The 6563-nt window shown below is 43.2% G+C and overlaps 1 non-coding gene across 1 annotated transcript; it reads left to right on the forward strand.

Annotated features, from left to right (window-relative positions):
- Positions 1-224: 224 nt before the first annotated feature.
- On the forward strand, positions 225-295 carry TRNAG-CCC (transfer RNA glycine (anticodon CCC)). Its single transcript has one exon. It is a non-coding gene; the product is annotated as a tRNA-Gly (tRNA).
- Positions 296-6563: the final 6268 nt, after the last annotated feature.

Consider the following 6563-nt stretch of genomic DNA (forward strand, 5'->3'; position numbering starts at 1 on the left):
AGTGAGAAAATGGGGCCAGAAGGAATGGAAGACAGTAGGAGAAGGCAAGAGGGTTTCGAAAGGGTTGAGAAAGAAATGCGAGAGGGCAAAAGTCGCGAAGAAAGCGAAGTAGAAAAGAGGAGTGGAGAAGAAATGGAAGAAATAACGAAAGAAGGTGTAAAGAGGATGAAATGGGGGGAAGAAAAGTAGAAGAATGGAAAAGACAGAGGGAAAGATTGTTCACGGCGCCGCTGATGTAGTGGTATCATGCAAGATTCCCATTCTTGCGACCCGGGTTCGAGTCCCGGGCGGCGTACTTTTTGGGGGAGGCGGTGGCAGAATCGGTAGAGAGGAGGCCTGCAGTCCTAATGGACCCAGGTTCGAATCCCGGCAAGGGCAGGGAAGAGTTTAAGGATTTGAATTTCTTAAAAAGCAGACTTTTCTGATCTACCAGATGACCCGCCGACGTGTCATAAAAGTACCCCCGCTAATACCAGTACACCAGTCCTGTATGAGACAGCCCTAGTATGTAAGCGATATGGATGGTGGGTGTTAACACCGAAATGGTGACATGTGGAGATGTAGGAGGACTACTGGGCCCCAAGGAGACTTGGGAATAGGTCTTGAAGCCTTTACCCAGAGTCGGACACGTAAAAAAAAAAAAAAAAAAAAAAAAAAAAAAAAACGAGAGGGTACATAACAAGAAATATACGAGTGTGTAAGACTGAAGAAGAGGGAGAGAAGAGAAGTGGAAGAGAGATGAAAGAACGAGAGAGCAATAAGAAATGTGAACGTGAAAAGAAAAGGAAGAGGGAGGGCTTTTGCTAAGTGAATGCAAGAGAGAGAAAGCAAGGTGTGAAGCCCCCTGTTTTGTACAGTAATTTCTAAAGCATATGATAACGATAGATCATGTCTGCCTTTTCTGTATCGTTGCTGACTACGCTCTGTAATGTGGGATGCAGGCTAATCACATCTAGCAAGACCAAGTGTTCTGTAAAGTGCAGTAAAAAATAGGGTCATTCTTACACCTGGCAAGCGTTTACGACTAAAGAGGAAAGATAAATGCAAGGAAGGCAGAACTAGGAAACGAAATGAGGACGTAAAGGGAGGAAACGAGAGAAAAAGGGGAAGAATAGGGAGGAGGAGGAATGATTTAAGGACAGGGATAGGGTTAGAAGAAAATCAAGACGAGAGAGAGAGAGAGAGAGAGAGAAATGTGGAACAACTGAGAATATAAAGGGACAGAAATAGCGGAAAAGTGAGGTCGAAAGAATGGAGGAGAGAGAGAGAGAGAGAGAGAGAGAGAGAGACAGACAGACAGACAGACAGACAGAGAGAGAGGATAAGGATCACAGCTTCTTTCATAGAATAGATTAATACTGCTGTACATCATGCATTTCATTGTCTTCAGAAAGGATTTTCCCTCTCTCTCTCTCTCTCTCTCTCTCTCGTTCCCTACATTTTGCCTTAATTCCCGCTTTTCCTTTTCAGATTTTCGATACAGTGTCATTACTTTCTGTTGCACCAAACATTCCAACCTCCCTCGATTACTTTCATCTTCCTCCAGTCGCAAAGCTTTTCCACTTATTGATTTTGAGTATTATGGTAGATGTGGGCGCTGACCATCCACTCACTCGATACAGTTCAACCTTCAGGTGAATTACGGAGAAAAGCAAATGGTTTTCTGTGAACTAGGAGACTGTTTACTACGTTGGGTGGTAACCATATCGCCATATGACGCCTGGTGGTTGAGTGGGTCAGAGTGCTGCGACGGAATTGAACGTGTGAAGGTTTACACCCGAGGGCTGGTTAGAGCATATTGTAGACATATTTGCTCTTGGGGGTGAGGCTGCTTACCCTTACCTTTAATGTCGGCACTGAGTAGCGTAGCCCCCGGGTTCTGCGCTCCTAATGGAACGAAAAAAGAGGTTGGATGATGATGATGACGATGATCGTTGGTAGTGGTAGTGGTGGCTGTGGCGGTTGTTGTTGTTATTACTAAGTTTACCATCATCCTATATTATTAATCTTTCCTCTGATGGTTTTCACATTTATTTCGGAGGCTGATTTTAAAAGATCCAATTTCGTCCTTCCTATTCTACATTCGCTTTCTCAAATAAGTATAAGCAATAGTACTCCCATTTCGTATTTGCTTTTCTAAACCTATTAATTATAAATCATTGTCCTTCACTTTTGTTGTTTCTTTACTTACTTTATTCTTCTTTACTTAGTTTTTCTCGGTATTTCCCACCTTTTGGTATAATCCATTATTATATTTTTTACCCTTCGCATTTTGCCAAACATTTTCTCTTTCATTAGTTTTGCACGTTTCTTCCTGCTAATTCGCCTTTTCTTATTTTTCCCTCTGGTTTTGCATACGTTATTAAAGTTTGTTATATTTACTCACAGTGGTGTGTGTGTGTGTGTGTGTGTGTGTGTGTGTGCGAGAGAGAGAGAGAGAGAGAGAGAGAGAGAGAGAGAGAGAGAGAGAATGTGACTGACAGATATACAGCTAACCCGCAACAGGTCTCAAACTCTCTCCCACAGTTTTTCCTTCCCTCCCTTGCACATCCTCCCCTGCTCACAATTTTTTCCCTAACACACCCTCTTTCTTCCCTTCCCTTTCCCTTCACACTCCCAATCCCTTCTACGCCCATTCCTCTCTTTAATTTTACTTACATCTCCTGCACTCTCAACTCCATGCCCTCCTCCTCGTCCTCATTATTGTCATCGTTGTCACGAATTGGCGCGAGCGTGTTTATAAGTTCGTGATATTTTTTATTCAGTGTGAAAACCGCGAATTCTAGTGGAATTCTCACTGAGTATCACTCATGTCAACCGTCCTAGCGTTCACTCGATTGGGACGGTTTTCAGAAAATTTTTCACTGTTACATAAGTGATCATCCTTGCCCGCGACATTAGCGCTTTCGCTGAGTAATTTATTGTGAGCGTATATCGCTCACTTTCTTTCCGTTGACCGTTGAGCAAACACGGCCGGCCCTCTCCCTCCTTCTTAATTCGAACTCAGTCAGGATTGGATCGTCGTGAGAGCAGGTTCGTGCCCAGCTTGGAGCAGCGCCGCCACAGCGAGTTCCTGAAATCTCCACCTAGATGGTGAATCGGCGAAGAAGTTTAGCATGTTTGCAGTGTCCGTCCTACTTATCGACGCCTATTCCGCTTAGACCCCTCTACTGACCAGTATTTCTTTTCGTTTTTCCTAGGTTTAAGTGTCAGCGTTTGAATGAGCAAGTGAGTGTATTCTCCTTGTTATTTTGAATTCATTTTGAGACTTATGTAACGTAAATTTATTTCATTGTAATTAATAAATTTATAGTTCTTTTCCTTGAGCTTAGTGCAATTAAACTCGTGTTTTATTTTTCCACATTAAGCTTATTTTAGTTGCCGCTCCTAGTTTGCATAAACGCTTTGCATTATTCATAACTGGTACTTAGGCCAGTCCTTTTGTATTAAGCTTAAATCCGTTGTGCCAACCAGGAGTTAATGCACCGGCAAGAACCTGTTTATTACTATTAGTATTAGTTATTGATTGTCAGGGGTGGAGTCACTTTCTCGAGAGGCTAACAGTACTACAAACAGCACTCATGAGGAATTAGTCTCTGCTGTGTACTGTTGAAAGTTTATAAATTCTCATCCTTAGAGAATCGGCGAAGTAAGCCGGCATAAAGTAAAACATACTGCTTGATTTCAGAAGTCAATTCTTTGTCTCTATTTTCAAGCAAAACATATAACCTTTAATTAATTTTTAAATTCACAAAACCCCATGACATGTGGCGACCTCATTCCAGGATATTAACTCCTAGCTCTAAAGTTATTAACGAGATAATACTCACTCACTCATACTTAGGTATTTATCATTAAAGTCTATAGGCACTATCTTACTGGTGATTATTGATTCATTTCTATTAATTTTACGTAATAGTTTTCAGTCAGTTTTTTTTTTTTTAATTTTCTTTCTTTACCAGATTAACTAGATAAAACTGGTCACCACTAACCTGTGTCTGTATTCTTTACTCTTGAGTATTGGCATTTCTCTGCAAAATAGCAGTCAGTACTTAGTCTTTAGTTCACTCAGACTGAGTTAGCATCATGTCTACCAGCGTCTGTGTACAGGAAGCTAAAGATATGGAGCTTAGCGACCCCGAAAAAGTCAGAGAGTATGTACTCTCTCGGTTTAGTTACTAGCAGCAACGTGAGAATGATGCTTGCGATGAGCGTAGAATTCAACGCAAACACGAGCAAGAACAACGCGAATATAAGAAAAAACAACACGAACTCGAGATAGAACAACGTGAAAGAGAACGTGAACATGAGCGAGAACAGCGTGAGGAACGCGAGAGAGAACGTCAACACTAGCAAAAACAACACAAACTAGAGTTAGAACAAAGTGAGAGAGAACGTCAACTCGAGTTAGAACAATATGAGACAGAACGTCAACTCGAGTTAGAAAAACGTGAGAGAGAACGTCAACTCGAGTTAGAACAACGCGAGAGAGAACGTGAATATGAGTGAGAACAACGAGAGAGAGCGAGAACACGAACCTGCCGAGCGTGAGGCACGTGAAAAACATGAACTTGAGATGCTGAGACTCAAGCGAGACTCCTTGGCTTCAGATACATCTGCTGCAGCTAACCCAAGCTCCATGAGTGCTCTCCCTGCACATGTTCTGGCGACCCCACACATCAAGCTTCCTCCATACAAGGAAGGTGAGTGAATCGAGCCATTCATAGCTCGTTTCGAAGACATGGCTCAGCTGTACCAGCTGGATGAGGCAGCTAAGCGGCTTCAGTTTCTTAGCCTGTTTGAGGGCCCTGCCCTCTATATTCTCCACAGAATTCGTGGAGACAATCTCACGTATGAGATGATGAAGGCCGCACTCGTCAAAATGTATGGTCTCACAGTTGACGACACTAATAGTCAGTTTATGAGGGCGCATTTACAAGAAAAAGAGACTGCCATTCAGTTCCTCGATCGGCTTACTGCTTACTTAGATGAGTGGATGGAGAAAGAAGGAACTCCTTCCACACGTGAGGGGATAATTGACCTTATGCTGCGCACGCAGCTAGAAAAGTCATGGCTTGCTGAACTTATGGCTCAACATAAATCTGCCAGGTAACCAAATGGTGAACAAGGCTGATGCATTCTTCACTGCATACAGGTATCAAACTCGTAAGCAGCACACCTGGAACAGGAAAGCTGACAAATCTGGGAAACCATCTCAGACTGAACCCCAGCAACAAGGCCATTCCCAGAATAATGGCCAAGGTCCAAACAAACCACAGAAGAAGGACCAGGGGCAAAACACTCAGAAACCTGAGTGGAAGCGGTACAACAAGTACCCCAACCAGCAGCAGTATCAGCCACGCAATCGAACGTCGGGACTATCCTTCTCAGTACCAGCCCCAGTGTATCGAAGGCAGGAGGCGAACACAGCCTTCATTCCTCAGCAGCAGCACGGTGGTGTCGTCCCTAGCAGTACGGGTACTTCCCCGCAGTTCACTAGTCCCCCAGTGACAGTGAACACTCCTCCACAGATGGTCAATGCTCCATCTTCCCAGGCAGTGAGTACGACCCCTCAGGTATCTAGTTCTCAGGGCACCATGTTTGCCACATCATTTATTCAGCAGCCTCATCAGTGGCTGGCTGCTTCCTCCACAGGCCCTCCCACAGGTGACAGTGCCTTCCTTGTTCAACCAGGGTTTGTGGGAAGTGAAATTCCTGAGAGACAACGGTTCCTCAGGTTACTCTGTCAGGCAGAGTCTAGTTCGGCCTGAGGAGTACACAGGTCGACAGATCCAAGCTAACCTTATTGATGGATCAGTGAGAGTGTTCCCTGAGGCACGTATCCAGGTGGCGTCTCCATTTTACACTGGTACGACAGTCGCAGTTGTCATGCTAGAACCTTTGTTTGACCTTGTGTTACATAGCCTATGATTTCATCATCCTTTGTGTAATTTTAACGCACAGTATGCTGCATGTTTGATCACGAGCGTGTTCTGCCTCAGTCCCCCCTTCTACCGTTATAGTAGAGTAAGTCGTCCTTTCCGTTGTTCAGAGCAGGATTTTCAGCTCTTTGTCCCCATGGCTTCATTTGCGCGTCCTTCTTACAAGTTGTATCAAGCTCTGCCGGCCCCTATATAATGAGCTCAGTCTCTACATTAATTGCCACTTAGATCTACTCCTCATTTTGTTCACATCTCTGTCCTCCCTTGTACAGTTATTATTGTGAGTGCTCAGGAAGTCTCCAACCATCTAGCAGCTGTGTGTAATTTGAGTATAACTGTTGTTGCATTTTTTCTTGTATTGTGTAGTATAAGGTTAATTCTTAGGCCTAGTAAGGTTTTTGTAATTTATATAAAGGTTCTTATTGTTAGCCATTGTTCATAATAGTTTGTATCTGTAATAATTTATCTTGCATTAACTGAGCATTACCCAGTGTATTTTCATTTTATCAGGGCTAACTTAGATAAATTTACTCTTGCTAATTTCGTGTTAATAGAGGCTATTGCAGTTAACCATATATTTAACCTGTTTTTTGCCATTACATTATCCTTATGAGTCCTGAA

Source organism: Coenobita brevimanus, chromosome 1 (assembly GCF_032717465.1).
Source record: "Coenobita brevimanus isolate Jiangsu-jjx chromosome 1, ASM3271746v2, whole genome shotgun sequence".
Taxonomy (NCBI): Eukaryota; Metazoa; Arthropoda; class Malacostraca; order Decapoda; family Coenobitidae; genus Coenobita; species Coenobita brevimanus.